The sequence below is a fragment of the Acomys russatus genome, chromosome 29, assembly GCF_903995435.1.
Source record: "Acomys russatus chromosome 29, mAcoRus1.1, whole genome shotgun sequence".
Lineage (NCBI taxonomy): Eukaryota > Metazoa > Chordata > Mammalia > Rodentia > Muridae > Acomys > Acomys russatus.
In genome coordinates, this window is record NC_067165.1 from 25363874 (window position 1) to 25379613 (window position 15740).

Here is a 15740-nt window from a genome sequence, read left to right on the forward strand (position 1 = left end):
TCTCTTGCTGTGTGACTTTGGACAAGTGTCTGCACCTCTCTGAGCTTCTCCTCTAATTACCTAGGATGGAATCTATTGCACAGGGAGGGTATGTTCAATCAATGTCTCCAACACACCGACTCACTGCTGCATATGCTGTGGGGCCTAGGGTCTGACACACTGGTGGCTTTGCTTGTGCCCGGTGTCTTTCCAAGGTCACAGGGGCCATCCAGCTGCCTCTTGCCTCTTGTTCTGTTGCATGAGCCCCCCCCCCATTTTCTCCCCCCTAAGCTGAGAAGTTGAGGCCCCTCACTGTGCATGGAACTGGGCCCAGGAAGAGAGCTGCATTCCTGCACAGTTCCCTTCTGGCTCTCTGTGGGTTCCGTGTACCCTTCTGACACCCCACCTCCTCTGTCTCGCAGCCCCTGCCCCATGTCTCCCTCAGGACCCATCTTTCTCTTGTACCTGGGACCCCCAGCCTCACCCTCCTCTCTAGAGCCATGGCTGCTCTCTTGGCTGGTGGCTTCCTCTCCTGGCCAGGGCTCTGAGGAAGGCTATCTTCTGAGGTGTCTCCCAGGGCAGTCGTGAGGCTGGTGGATTGATGCTTTGAGAAGAGCTGTGTCTGAAGTTTGGGTGGCCCTGAGGAGGGTCCAGAGAACAGTCAAGCACTCAGCAGACAGGTCTGAGGGAAAACTCATGACAAAGAGGCTGGGGACCTAGTGGAGTCCTGGCCATGGGGCCTACAAGGTATCTAACCTTCAGCCTGAGTTCTTGGGTTTTTTTCCCCCTAATCTGGAAAATCAGGCAGAATAACAGTCTCTATTTCCCAGGGTTGTCATGGAAACAAAAGGACATGATATGTACACAGCCCTGGGTGCAGAACGCAAATCACCACTCGCAGCAGGAGGAGGCGGCCAAGATTTTTGACACTCAGGCAATTCGAGGTCCAAAATATCTGCGATTTTCAAAGCTCAAGTCTCAGATTCAAGATGACTAGACTTTACTGAGGACACAGAGCTCTTCATTCCAGTCTGTTCCTCCTCTGAGGGTCTTTGGAGGGTGTGGAGGGGACCCAGAGAGTGGCTCCCCACACCCCTTCATCTCCTCACCCTCACCCAACAGTCCCATCCCAGATCCAGGCTGTTCCTGGATCCGTTATACACTTGGGCTCCCTCCTCCTCTGTTCGCACCCATCCCGGCCATTCCTGTCCCTGGACCGTTTGGAGCCTATCTGGTTGGCTCTTTGCCTGATACCCAGACCCCTCAGAGTCCCAGCGCAGCCTGATGGCTTCCCTCTGCCAGCAGAGACCTCTGCTTCTCCCATACCAGCCCCACCTGTGGAGCCCTTCTGCCTCTTTTCTTCCCTTCTCCCTTGCTCCTGACACGTTGCTGACTGCTGGGTTCTGAGTGGGGCCCCTCCCTTTCGTGACTGACATTCCTCCCTGCGCCCACAATAGTGTTAGTAGATGGGTCTACCCTGGCTTGACTGTCCAGGGGTGCTACTGGGGACTTGGTTATGACCGGAAGAAGGGATGATGTCTTAGGAAAGGGATGTAGTAGCCTGCCCCTCGGTCCTGGCCCTATTTCTGTTGTCCCAGTTCCTGCTTACCCAAATCAGACACAGGGCACCAGGGCTCACCAATGTTTCCTTTTTTTTTTTTTTTTTTTTAATTTTTAAAACTTAATTTATTCAGATTCCATTCTGAATGTTATTCCTTTGCTTGTATCTTCCCATTCCCACTCTCCTTCCCTCCCTCCCTCTTCCGCCCCTATTCCCCTCCCCTAGACCTCTGACAGAAGGGGACTTCCTCCCTTACCATATGGCCACAGCACATTGTGTCATCCGGATAGCCTGCTTCCCCTTCCTCTCTGTGCCTGAGGGTGCTGTGGTGTGTTGTCTGGAGGAGAAGCCCTGGGACAGGGGCAAGCTGGCACAAGCCCGTGGGAACTATGCCACCACAGTCACCTCCCACAACCCAGAAACCAACAAGACCCAAGTGAAGCTGCCTTCAGGGCCCAAGAAGGTCATTTCCTCGGCCAACAGAGCTGTGGTCGGCGGTGTCGAGGTTGGTGGAAGTAGAATTGACAATCTTTCCTTCTTAACATCATGGCATCTCTACACACACACACACACACACACACACACACACACACACACACACACCCGACTGACACCTGTAAGTATCTCTGACTCAAGTATCCCCAATCCCTTGCCACCACTCAGTTCTCATCTATGCTCAGCTCAGGGGCCTTTGGGAGCTCTAGCTCTACCTGCCCAACCTCAGGAGCCCCTGCCTGACTTCCAACCTTGTTTTTATGTTTTGAGGCCCCCGGGGCCTGTTCTGAGCTCGCGTACCCTTCCTAGATCCCATATTGCAGCTCTACATGGCACAGGACAGACAGATGTTGGGCCTGAAGACTCAGAGACTGACCATTGAAAGAGTTTATGGTGCATGGTGAGCCAACAAAGGGCGGGCAAGGAAGCTGACCCTGGTTAGTCAGGGGTCAGAGGTCAGAGGTCAGCCTTCAGCTACATCTGCAGTGCAAAGCTGAATAGGACAGACTGGGACAGTCTCTCTCCTTTCTATTTTACTTCTCTCTCTTTTTTTATTGTATCTGAGTGTAAGACTCTCAAGTTCAAAGCTTGATTTTTAGGCTGTTAGGGAAATGTGCCTCGCCATGTTGAGGAATGGAGCCTGTGAGATTTAGCAGCTTTGAGTTGTAGCTTTTAATATCTAGTCTCCGGCCTGTGGCCTCCCTCTCCAGCTCACTCGGACTAGTTGATGCTTCTCAACATGAGGAATCAGACCCTGGGTTCAGTTATTCAACAGAAACTGAGTCAAAATTCGGGGCACACACTTGTGGGGATGGGACAATCACAGGGGCCAGCCTCCTGGGACTCATCTGCCTGTGAGATGTCACGATGTTGTCAGGATAGACAGTAACCTGGGAAAGGGGCAGAGGTCCTCAGACAGGGAGAGCTGCCTGAACCTTCGGCATCCTGACTGAACATTCTAGAATGAGGCAGCAGTCAGTGCAAAGGCCCTGAGGTGAGAGCAACTCTGCTGTTGTCCAGCAAACACCCTCCTGCCAGCTGAGCCAGGCCACCCAGCCTGCCATCCTTATCCTGGGGCTGTGGCTCTGCGGCTTCTACATCCCACCATCAAAAGCCACACCTGTCCCAAGCCTCTGTGGCTGGTGCTGTTCCCAATGCAAGGATACTTTCCCAAGTACCCTGCTCCACACCACCCCAGCTCCTCTTTACACCTCTAGCCCTCTCAGTAGTCACACCCTGTCCCTCAAGAGTAGCTTCTGTGTCCCTCACTCTCCTTGTGCCTCCTCCATGAGAGGTGTGAGGTTTCCCAGCTGGCTACTGCTGTTCCTTAAGCATGCTGGATACTGCAGGGCCTTTGCACATGCGGAGTCCCCTCCCCTGGAACCCTAAGACATTCCTGAGACGCCCTTTCCTTTCTCAGTCTGTTCCAGTGTCCTCTCCTTGGAGATGTCCCCATATGCCCCATCCCTATCCACCCTGTTGCTTATTTTCTCCCCCCCTCCCCCCGTGCATAAGGGGTTGTTTGTGGCTCGCCTGTCTCCTTGTGGGCTCCACACACTGCACGGTGATTTATTTTGCTTCTGTGTTCACAACTGAAGCCTCAGAGCCCAGAACAGTGCCGGTACACAGCTCAGACCGAATGAACGAACGATGCAAGGGTGAACGGGGAGGCCAGACTGTGTTGCCAGTTGCCTTGTTCCCTGACTCCTCCCCACTGCCAGCCATCCACTGCGGCAGAACAGTCATCCTGGGGCCGATTATTGCATGCCAGTGACAGTGAGGTCCAAGTGCATCTGAGATGCCATCCCTGTGTTTCTACCTGCAGGGGCTGATGGATGGTTGTCCGGGCATCTCTGAGAGTCAAGCTTAAAAAATAAACCTTCTCTTCGCCTCCCATGGGGCACCTGCACTTCCCATCTGAGAGACTGGGAGAGCGGTCTAGGTCGCCAGAGGGATCCACAGGCCAAGGGACTAGAAAGCCATGAAGAAATGCAACAAAGCAAAGGAGACCACCAGGAGGTTGTCCTACCTGTGGAGAAGTTGGCAGTTCAGCAAAGGCAGGGGATTGGCTACCACGCCTCCAACCTGCCTCCTGCCGGGGCCACCACATCACCTCAGAGTCTTCTCCTTCTGGCCTCTCCCTCCTTCCTCCAGGAATCACAATGAACTGTCTGCCTGATGATGTCACCCAGGCAGCATTCCCATGTCCCCCAGGGATAACTTTAGGCCTTCTGCACTTTCTCTGGGATGGACTGGGAGTCTCCTGCTCCACTCCCTGTTGTCCTGAAACTTGAGCCCTGAGCACACCCATCCAGTCAATCACACCCTCACTTCTATGCCAGAAACAGCAGCTTTCCTCCCATCCCCCTATCTCCTCATCCAGCAGAACCTGTGTGTGTGTGAGACCACTAGCGTCTAATCTTTCAACACTATTCAGGGCTTGTCTACTGGCTCTCTCTCTCCCTCCCTTTCTGAGTTACTCATCCTCATTACCGTGTCCCCCCCCCCACACACACACCTCACATGCCCCTGGTAGCCTCCCAAACACAGCGTGCCTCGCCCCATCCTGAGGTGCACACTTGGTGAGATTTTTTTTTCCCTTCAAGGACCTTGCCTGATTTTTTTTTCCCCTTGGTGCCTCAACAGCATGGATATATTAATAGTCCTAAGTATTTATGTCTCTACACAGGGCACACATCTGCCACATAGTAGGTGCTCAGTAATGGCCTGGATGTTCAGGTGAACCTCAAAAATAGAAAGGAAAAAAAAAAAACAGTAGCAGCTTGTATACCCATAAATAGAACAGAAACAGCTCGAGGTGAAACTGATTCATGCCAGGAGGGGGGGGGGGCGGGGGAGGGAAGTATTTTGTTTTATGTTTTATAATACAGTGTTTAATCAGAGCCGGTAATTACAGCTCCTGGTTCTGGTTTGTGCCTCTCTGGCATGGCCCCCAGGGCAGGAAGCTTTTCCTATTGAACTGAGTTAGTGCTGGGCGCCCTAGGGAGCAGGAGTTGCTGAGTGTGGGGTTTAATTCTCAGCGAAGCTAATTAGAGCTGCTTGCAGCCTGGCCAGCAGGCGGGGCTGCAGGAGGGAAACGCCATCGGCTGCGACTGGCTCTATCGCCAGCTTCAAGTAGCCCAGAAGGCAGAGGCTTTTAAAGCCTGGAGGCAGGGTGGCGGCAAAGGCCACTCCCACCCCACGTCAGAGTGTAGCTATGAGCCCAGGGAGCCCTCACCCTTAGAGCATTAGTCTCCTCACCTGTGTAAAAGGGGAAGTTGGGTTGCACCTTCCTACCACAGCGTTCCAGAAAGCACACAAAAGTGCTTAGACTACCTACGCTGAGCACACAGCGCATGCTCAGCATGTCTTTTCCAAGACTTTTCCCGGAGCCAAGGCTCCTCCCCCAAATCTTCCTCTAAACACTGAAGGAAGAGGGGCTCCTTTAGAAGGATGGCTAAGGACCACCTTCCTAAGGGGAACGCTTGATCAGAGGTTTGGTGAAGTGGGGGAGTGATACACAGAGACACTTGGGGAGCAGACTTCTGGGCAAACAGCTAGTGCAAAGGCCCTGAAGTCAGTCAGTGTGCACTTGGTGCCTTCAAGGGGCATGAAGAAGCTGGGCTGGCTGGCACTGAATACCAGGGGGTGAAAGGGGTATAAACAGAAAAGAGAGATGTATATAGTGCCGTGCCCTCCCTCCTTCCCTCCCTCCTTCCTTCTCCTTACATCGCTCTGTCTTATCCCAGCCCCTCCTGTCTTCCCTCCCTCACCCCCTTCTCTTCAAAGGTGACCTGAACTGCAAGTGTATTTTTCTCTTTGACCCCGGGTTACAAAGGCAGCTTAGGGGGAAGAAGGGGAAGGAGAGACTCGCCTCAAGATGTGCTTCACGCAGCACACCACGGACGAGCAGGGCTTGTGGCCCTGACCCTGCCTGGGTGGGAGGGGAAGGCTTTCAGCAGGCAGCCGCAGGCTCAGGTCTGGGCATGGTGCCAGGGGCTCGGAGCTCTAAAGGGCCTCAGAAAAATGTTTAAGGCCAGAAAAACAATTTATTTGGCTTCAAAATAAAAAGGGAGGCTGTGAAGTTGAGGCTGATAAATGTTTAATCCAATGTCTACAAAGTATAACATCGTCAAGCGGTCACTTTGCTCTCCCCGAGTCGGCTTTCGGAGACTTACATATAATTTGAATTTAATGTGGGCTCTGGGGCATCTTAATGTGTTTGAGACGATGGGGAGGAGCATCTGAAAGTGAGTGTCTAAGGCTGGGTGTTGGGGATGGAGCCTTAGAGTGCTCAGTGGGGAGGAGAGGGGAGGGGAAGAAGAGGGGAGCAGCTCCCAGAATGCCTTGGCCAGGATGAGGATGTTCTGGCAGGACAGACATCACCTGTCACTTAGAGTCATCAAGAGCAGACTGTAGGAGTCACTGCGCCTGTGGCATAAGTGGGACAGGGCAAGTGGAGGGTCTATGCTGAAAGCCTCCCTCTCCCTGAATCTCCCTCTACCTGTGCTCCCTCCCGGTCCTGTGACACCCCCCCACCCCCCACTGGTGCTCATGTGTCTTGTCTTTACCCCAGAGAAACCTCATATACTTCTCTGATAATTCTAGAAGCAGTCAACTGTCTTCTTCCTCCCTGGCCAGCCTGGGGCTAAAACATCCTTTGCATCCACGTGGGAAAGCTGCATGGTAGTGCACTTGATACAAGGTAGCATGCACTCTGTGCAGCATGGGGAAGCCTCCCAGGCTTTCAAAGGGCCTGAGCTCCCCCATCTCCACTCTCTAGGGTGCTTGGAAAGAAGCCTGGGGCTCCCCCTTCCACGCAGAGCTGCACAGTCTCCACAAGGCAGTATCTCGGTTCTGGTCCTTCTTGTCCAAAATGCCCAAGCTTGCTGGGATAGGATTTCCCACCCCACCCCAGAGGCCCAGTTTCTGTTCCTGTTGCTGTAATACACACACACACACACACACACACACACACACACACACACACACTCCACTTACTCACCAACTTAAAGGAGACCAGGTTTACTCTGGTTCATAGTCCAAGGCACAAGCCATCACAGTGAAGAAAGCCACAGTGGCAGGAGTCCGAGGGAGCAGACCAGACTGCACGCACTGTCAAGAAGAAGAAAGTGACGGATCGCCCAGCTTGCTTTCTATACTCTTACACAGCCCAGGATCCCCTGTCTAGGGAATGGTGCTACCCACAGGGGGCAGATTTTTCCCATCTCAATGAACAGAATCAAGATAACCCCCAACAGACATTCCACGCACTTGCCACCATGGATCAAACTGCCTCTACTGCCATGTCTCTCCCCACCCCCAACTCAGGACTGTCCCTCTAAAATAAGCCTTACTCAGGTGGGCAGGAAGCACGGCGTGAGGAAGGCAGAAAGGAGGGAGAGCTGACTCTGCTGAGTGACACCAGACAAGTTACATAACCTTGGTCAGAACTGCACCTACCTGCTGAGGAATTATAAAAGTTCACTTTTCCACTACATCCAGGGCCTCGAGACTGCATGCAGGCAGACAGTCCCTGTAAGTGTTGGTGGCTGTGATGATGACGGTGATGATGACAACAACACTGACTTCGCATGGGTGGGTGTCTCTGGAAACACTGGTGAACAGATAGATACGGGAGTGTGGCGTTGGACTCCTGGACTCTGATCTGATTCAAGGATCAGCTCAAACGTAGGACGGAGTCACGGCCTCTGAGCTGTAATGGATGCCCTTTTAGGACGTCAGAAGCTTGGCATCCTTGGGGGTTTGGGAGTCCGGCTAAGAAAGGATGTCTCTTAAATCCCTCAGTGCTGAGTCTCAGTAAGCAGATGAGTTTGGTGACGAGGTTGTTGGAATAGCGGAGGCGGCTGGCATTCGACCCAAAAGCAACTGGCGCGGCCCCTAGTGTTGAGTCAAGGCCTGGAAAAGTCCTGGCTGAGCCTCGTCCTCAGCCTGGGCTACACCCCAGGCCGTGCCGTATCCTGCCTGTAGGTGGCGCTGCAGGCTCTCGCAAGAGCAGAGGAGCGGGGCGGGCGGGCGGGATTGGAGGTGGGAGGGGTCCAGAGAGACCCTGGGAGAACTCAGGAAAGGGGGGGGGGGGAGATAAGATGCTAGCGAAGGAGAGAGAAACCGCTTTCTCACTTAGAGGACTGAAGAAGACCCTACAACACAGATCAGGCGTCCTGCTCCTCCCTCCCTCATCCACTTATCTGTGGCTCCCCAAGACTCCACAACGCGGCTCCCAAGACCGTCTGTGAGCCGCCCAGAGTTCCAGCTGTCTGCTACCACCTCTCATTTCCCCCTCCAGCTGTGTGCTCTTCAGCCAAGCAAAACTGCAGGATCCAGCGGCCCCCACCCCCCACCCCGTGCCCAGGGGTGCTAGTTGCTGATATGTGCCGAGGTCCCCAGCCCTTCCCTGGCTCCCCAACATCTCCTCCAAGTCTCCACCCAAACACTCTATTCTGAAAGTCTCTCCCCAAGTCCCCATGCCCAGGAGTTGACAGACCTAGGCTTCTCCATCTCAGGCCTGGTCACAGTGTCCTCGGGTGTCCCCAGAAAGCTTCTTCCGGCATCAGGGTTCCCAAGCAGAAAGTAAGGGAACCTTTTTGGCTGGTGGAGCCTTCAGGGTCAATGTAAGCTTACATCCTGCTCTCCATATTGTCACTAGACTTCAGTCTCACCCGCTCCTCAGGACCTCTATCCTCTCTGTCTTCTTGTATCTCACGGACCAGAGCATTACCTCATCATCTCAAACAAGCAGTGAACTCTGCTGGCCTCTCAGATGGAAGTTTTGAGTTGGAAGCAAGTGTCCATCCTACGTCCAGTCAACCAGAGGTGGGAGGCGCCAGGGTGCAGGGCAAGGGAACACAGGGCTGCCCATTCAAAGCACACTGGGTGAGCACACACAGGGGCGCCCCATCAACACTACTCTCGATGGGTATGGGCAGGGCCAGCTCATCCCAGTGCTGCCAACAAAGTATTGTGCCCTCACTGTGCCAGCAAGAGCTTGCAGGCCTAGCAAGTTTCTTTGCTCACACTCTTGGATGCTGTTCCCTGCACTGTCACTGTCTGGATGGGATTCCTTGGTCTGGTCCTCTGTTCTCTCTGGGCCTCAGTTTCCCTTTCTGTAAATTTAAGGAACGCAGAGTGGCACCCAGTCTCCACTCTGTTTAGAGGCAGCCAGCAGCACCCCCCTCCAGGCTTATCATCCGTGCCCTGGACTTCTGAACCCTTTGGGGTTGGTCCTCTAGAATAGGCTCCAGAGGTTGGGGGGTTGTGATTCCTTAAAAAAAAAAAAAAAAGCCTAAATCACTTCCTGCCCCCACCCGGGGCTCAGACTGTAGCTAAGAATAGGCAGGATCACGTGAGCATCCTGTGGGAGACCTGGGTTGGTGAGGTCTCTGTCCTGCTGCGGAGCCCTGGAACAGCTGCCCCTGGCCACCTCGAGGCTGAGTGTCACTCTTGCAGAGCCACACTTGAGCCTCAGTATCTGGGGTCCTAGCCACTTCTGTTCTGCGAGGCTGGCTTTGCCAGGCGTCTCCTGTCTGCCCAGCAGGGTTGACAGAGGCCTGGCCCCATATTTGTTTAGCCATTCAGATTGTCCTCTAGCCTCCTCTCTGTGGGAGGAAACGATGCCACGAATGCCTGGCTGTTTTCATCCCCTGCCACAGACTCTTCAAGGGCAGGGTCTGGGCCAGGTTGTGTCTGGCATGCCCTAAGCTGGCATGGGGCTTTTAGAGCATCTGTTCCACCCATAATGAGTCCTTCCAGCTCTCTCTCTCTCTCTCTCTCTCTCTCTCTCTCCTCCTCCCTCTCTCTCCTCTCTCCCTCCCTCTCTCCTTCTCTCCTCTCTCTCTCCTCTCTCTCCCCGTCTCTGTGTGGGGTGGTGTGTGTGTGTGTGTGTGTGTGTGTGTGTGTGTGTGTGTGTGTGTGTACCCATTCGCACGCACAGCTTTGGGGTGGACCCAGAAGACACTCTAGTAGAAACCAGGTAGAAAACCAGAAAAGGAAAGCTTTCCAAGGAGCTGCCACAATTGCTTAGGGTATAAAGGTGCCAGTTCCCAAGCCTGACCACTTGAGTGTGATCTTGGAATCCACAGGGTAGAAGATGAGAGAGTCCTCCCCCCATCCCCCATATACACACTGTAAATGTAAATAAATAAATAATAAAAAGCAACCCAGGTTGACCCAGATAGATTCTCTTTGCCAGGAACCTGAACCATGCATCTGCCTCTGTCTGGGTGGCCTCTCAGATGGCCATCAGGAAGAGGCCAGCCCTGCTGGTTTCATCCCCCAGGCGTCCTCCTTCTGAGGCCTGTCGTCCTTGGGTTGCCTGCATCACTGTGAAAGCCCACTTGCTGTTCTACAGAATCCAGAGATGCCTCCGCTTATCCATCTGCTCACACAAGGCCTTGCTTCAGGGCACTAATGCCATTCGATGGCATTAGGTACTGTGTTCCTTCTCTCTGCACATGGGCCAGGTGAGTACTGTCACCCTCTCATATCACATGCAGCAAAGAGAACACACACAGGCTTGGACACCTGCACAGGGTCACTGGAGTAGACACTGCATCCTCCCGACAGCTCCAGGAGCGTCTTGGCCTGCCAGACTCTCTGCAGTAAGGATGGGCAGAGCCAGGCTTCTAGGTGGATGTGGTGGATTTCCCTCCCCAGCAACCTCAACGGGGAGCTCCCACCACACCCATGAGGGATGGGAGCTCAGTGGCTCTCCAGGCCAGCCCTACAGTGGCCAGTGTGAGCGTGGAGGGACACCTCACCATGGTTATCCAACGAGGGCTGACTCTATAGCTTAGATTCCTATTCCAAGCCCTTGTCCCAAGATAAGTCAACTCTTGGAGCCAGCTGTGACTTCTGCTATCAGGTCACCCATGATGAGAAGCAGAGCCCTGCTTGGTGGGGTGACTTTCCATCTCTCTCTCTCTCTCGCAGATTGCCAGTGCTGGGGTTCCCACTTAGATCTGAAATCCTTCTGGCCCCTTGACCTTCTAGGCTGTGCTCAGGGGACTGTGGTCCCTGTGCTTCAAAATAGAGTTGCGTATAGCAAGGGGAGTTGGGGGGGGTGCTATCCCAAGCATGTACCACATTGTCACACTGTAGGCTTAGCCATCTCCACACAGCCAGGAGATACCTGTGCAGAGAGCACCCACGGACTCACTGGCCCCTTCATCAAATCACCTGGAGAACACTATTCTAGAGAGATTTAGACACTGGCCTGGCTCACACAGCAAAGCCAAAACATGGCCAATGTTGTTAGAAACCAGAGAAATAGCTTGTACAAAGCTATAGCCCCCACAGACAAGCTCAACAGACATCCCCCACCAGCTGGGATCTAAGTAAAAGGTAAGAAAGAAATTGTTAATTTCTTGTGGGTCACAGGAATGAGCTGGTCATGAGGTCACTGGAGCCAGGGGAGACTTTCTTGAAAGGTTGATGGCACGGCTAGTGGGAGCTCCAGGCAGAGAGTAATGTGTGGAGGGATCCCTGTGCACAGAAGCCATGTGCAGAAGGCACCATGTGCAGGAGACATTGTGTGCAGAAGACACTGTGTGCAGAAGACACTGTGTGCAGGAGACACTGTGTGTAGGAGACACTATGTGCAGAAGGCACTGTGTGCAGGAGACACTGTGTGCAGAAGACAGTGTGTACAGAAGTCAGTCTGTGCCGAAGACAGTGTGTGCAGAGGACAGTGTGTGCAGAAGACGGTGTGTGCAGAAGTCATGTGCAGAAGACACTGTGTGCAGAAGACACTGTGTGCAGAAGACAGTGTGTGCAGAAGACACTGTGTGCAGAAGACACTGTATGCAGAAGACACTGTGTGCAGAAGTCATGTGCAGAAGACACTGTGTGCAGAATACACTGTGTGCAGAAGTCATGTGCAGAAGACACTGTGTGCAGAAGACACTGTATTGCAGAGGAAGAACTGTCAGGCTGGGCCTATATTTGAGCAGTGTGACTAGACAGTGGGGCAGTCAGGAGGCCAGGGATCTATGGAAAGAGGACACAGGGCAAGCTATTGGAGGAGTGACTGCCACTCAGGACATCTCTCAGGATTCCAGGCTGAATGGGAAGATGGTTTAAACTACAAGAAGCAGAGGCCAAAGGGACATGGAGACAGGAAGAAAGGCACCATTGACTGGTGCTCACCTTTGACTGTTTACCACCTCCAGATCTCCAAGCTCACCTTCTGTTTTGTTGGGTGCCTGCGACACCATACACCCCCTCGTGCAGACAAGGAACCCCTGGCTGTTAAGGAACCTGCTTGAGGCCCCCTAGATCATGAGGGAGAAACAGATTTGCATTCAAGGACTCCCCAAATGGCATTCCCACAGCCTTTGGCCGACTGCCAGGCAAAGTTTTAAGCAGGGTGAAGGAAGGTGTTTCCAGTGTTAGCTTTCTGCTGCTATGACAAAATGTCAGAGACAAGCAACTATAGAAAGGGGGGTTGGAGACTCTAGTCCCTGACAGATGGGCCTCGTTGCTTTAGGCCTGTGGTGAGGCAGCCCAGCAGGGCAGGAGCATGTGGTAGAGCCTCAGGGAAAAAGAGAAAGGAGAAAAAAAAAATGAGATCCTGCTTCCTCTTCAAGGGCATGCCCCCAATGACTTAAAGACCTCCCGGGAGGTCTTGTTTCTTTCAGGTTCTACCTCCTTAGAGGGTCACTCTTGGGAACAAACTTTTATCACATGGGCCTTTGGGACCTTTCAAGATCCAACTACATTGTCCCTAGAATGTGAGGGCAGGCCTGGCATAGACAGTGTTCTTTCGTATGGATATACCACAATTTGCTTGTCTCCAGGTTTTTTGTTTTTGTTTTTTGGGTTTTTTTTTTTTTTAATATTATAATAAATCTACTAAATGTCCTTAACCTTCAAGTTTTAGGTAAAGTGACAATGAGGTTTCCTTGTGGTTTTAGCCTCTGTGTCCCTCATCTTTAGCTATACCATAGCAGTTTGGGGGGGGGGGGTCTTATTTGTCATTCATTGGTGTTATCTGGTGAAGCATATTGCTCAAATCTTTCACCTGTGGTTTTCTTCCTTATTCTAGAGTTATCAGATCTCTGTTTACACTCTTGATACACCCCTCTTTATCACCTTTCAAGCACTTCCTCTCCATCTGTGATTTGTCCTCTCAAGGTCATCGCATACACAGAAATTGTAACTTTTTGTGAGAACCAGTTTGTCAGTTTGTTCTTTCATGGCTTATGCCTTCAGTGTCTCAGAAATTTTTGCCAAACCTAAGACTATAAACATTTTGTTCTATGATTTTGCTTTAAAATATTTATTTATGGTTGTGTATTTATTTCTTTAGTCAGTCATTTGTGTCAGAGAGCAGCTTGAAGGAGTCAGTGTGTCCTCTCCTTCCTCTGTGGGTTCTGGGAATCAAACTCAGGTCATCAGGCTTGCTCAGCAAGTGCTTTTCCTCGTGGGACCATCTCTCTGGCCAGATATTTTTGTATTTGCATTTATAAGTTTTGGGTTATAGTGATGTGCAGATAAAAATTCAAAGCCTTTTAACCTGTGGCCTCCCAACTGCTCTAGAGTGAGTCACATTGTAACTGCGTGGACTTGTGTGCTGGAGCCATAGGGCTATGCGTGTTTTCCACTTCTTCTGGTGGGTGCTTTGCTAGCTGTTTTTCTCTTGCTTGTGGCTGATGAGAGCCATCTGTGCTGTCTCTGATCTCTGGCTCACTCAGTACTATTCCATTTGACCTCAGAACACAAGCTCTTGATTTCCTGGATGGATCTCATCGCCATCTGTTGTCTTTATTCCTTTCTTCTTACTACTTAGAATTTGGTCTGCTATTACTTTCACTTTTGTAGTTTTTACTTACTCACTTTCATTTCTTCTGCAGGAATCCGAGATCAGGATGAGACATCAGTTTCCATTTTCCAGGTGTCCAGCACTCTCTTTGTCCCCCTAAGCAGGGCTTTGCTTTACCCCATGCCTGCTCATATGCTACCTTTCATTTTCACTTAGTTTAAAATACTTTCTAAGTCCCTTCTGGCTCCCAAGGGTCTCCATGTTTCCTGGGTGTAGATGAGGTAGTGGTCGCCTCCCTTTCTAGTGTGCTGTGTCTGTCTGTGTGCCTCAGTTTCCCTGTCTGTCACATGAGTGACTCCCCAAGAGTGTTCCAGCTCAGTTCTCCTTTGATGGTGTTCAGCCACGTCTTCTTTTACCCTGAGTGAGTAAACACTCAAAGTCCCAAAGTCCAAGTACTGAACTTAAGGTCAAGGCCAAGTTAGACTCAGAACGCTACCTCCACACGACATCCAGGACCTTTCAACAGCCCCTACAGACAGGGATGCAGGAGAGTTTGTCTGTTGGTTCCCAGCTGAGAACATCACGCCTATTCTGTCATTTACCTTTGTAACCACCCCTGGGGCACATACAGTTTGGCGACCACCTTACTGATATACTTTTTAAGGATTTATTTATTTATTTATTATATATACTGTGCTCTGCCTGCGTGTGTACCTGCCGGCGAGTAGAGGGCATCAGACTGCATTATAGGTGGTTGTGAGCCACCATGTGGGTGCTGGGAACTGAACTCAGGACCTCCAGAAGAGCAGTCAGTGCTCTTAACCTCTGAGCCATCTCTCCAGCCTCCAACCTTACTGATATTTAAATAAAGGCAGGGAGGAGATATGCAGTAGCTGCAGAGTGCCTCAAGCTTTACCTGTCTGGTTCCAGCTGGACCTGTCTCATCCAAGCCTGAATTCTTTGCAACTCAGCCATCTCTTCCTCTCCCCTTTGCTATGCCCAGCACTAGTTCTTTCCTGGGGGCTTTGGGGATGAGGAGGAGGCAGAAGAGAGAGAGCTAGAAGAATGAGAGGAAGGCTAGGAGGAGGGAGAGAGAGGAGAGGGCTTTCTAATTATGAAAACACTCCTGACCTTTGCGTGTTCATTCAGCTGAATGAGAAGGGGTTGGACTTCCGTGACTGTCTTTAAGTCTAAATGCAAATTAATGAGGAAAAATCTGCTCAGCTAAGCTTGGAAAACATGAAATGAAATGGAGCTTATTAGGCCTGATAATGCCAGGGAGTAGGGCTGGGGCCAGGAGTAGAGAGGGCCTGCCTGGCCAGGTAGTGTCCTCAGATCCTGCTTAGGGATCTGCAGGGGCCTCCACTCAAGATAGACAAGCACTTGGGGCAAGAGTCTAAAGCCAGACCCTGGGACTTGGGGACATAGCTCCATCAGGAAAGTAATTGCCTTGCAATCATGAGGAGACACGTTCAACACCCAGCACCCCCCCACACCCCCCCCCCCACACACAAAGCAGATGTGAGGCATGCTAGCACTGGAGAGACAGAGGAAGAGACTATCTCAAAAACACGGTGGGGGCCGGGCGTGGTGGCGCACACCTTTAATCCCAGCACTTGGGAGGCAGAGGCAGGTGGATTACTGTGAGTTTGAGGCCAGCCTGGTCTACAAAGGGAGTCCATGACAGCCAAGGCTACACAGAGAAACCCTGTCTCGAAAAACAAACAAACAACAACAACAAAAACCCACGGTAGCTACTTCTTGAGGGACAACATTGGAGGTCCTGTGGCTTACACACACAGACACACAGACACACAGACACACACACACACACACACACACACACACACACACCACAAGAGAGGAGGGGGTGGAGAGAGAGAGAGAGGCAGAGGCAGAGGCAGGTCCAGGTCACTGGGCTACTCT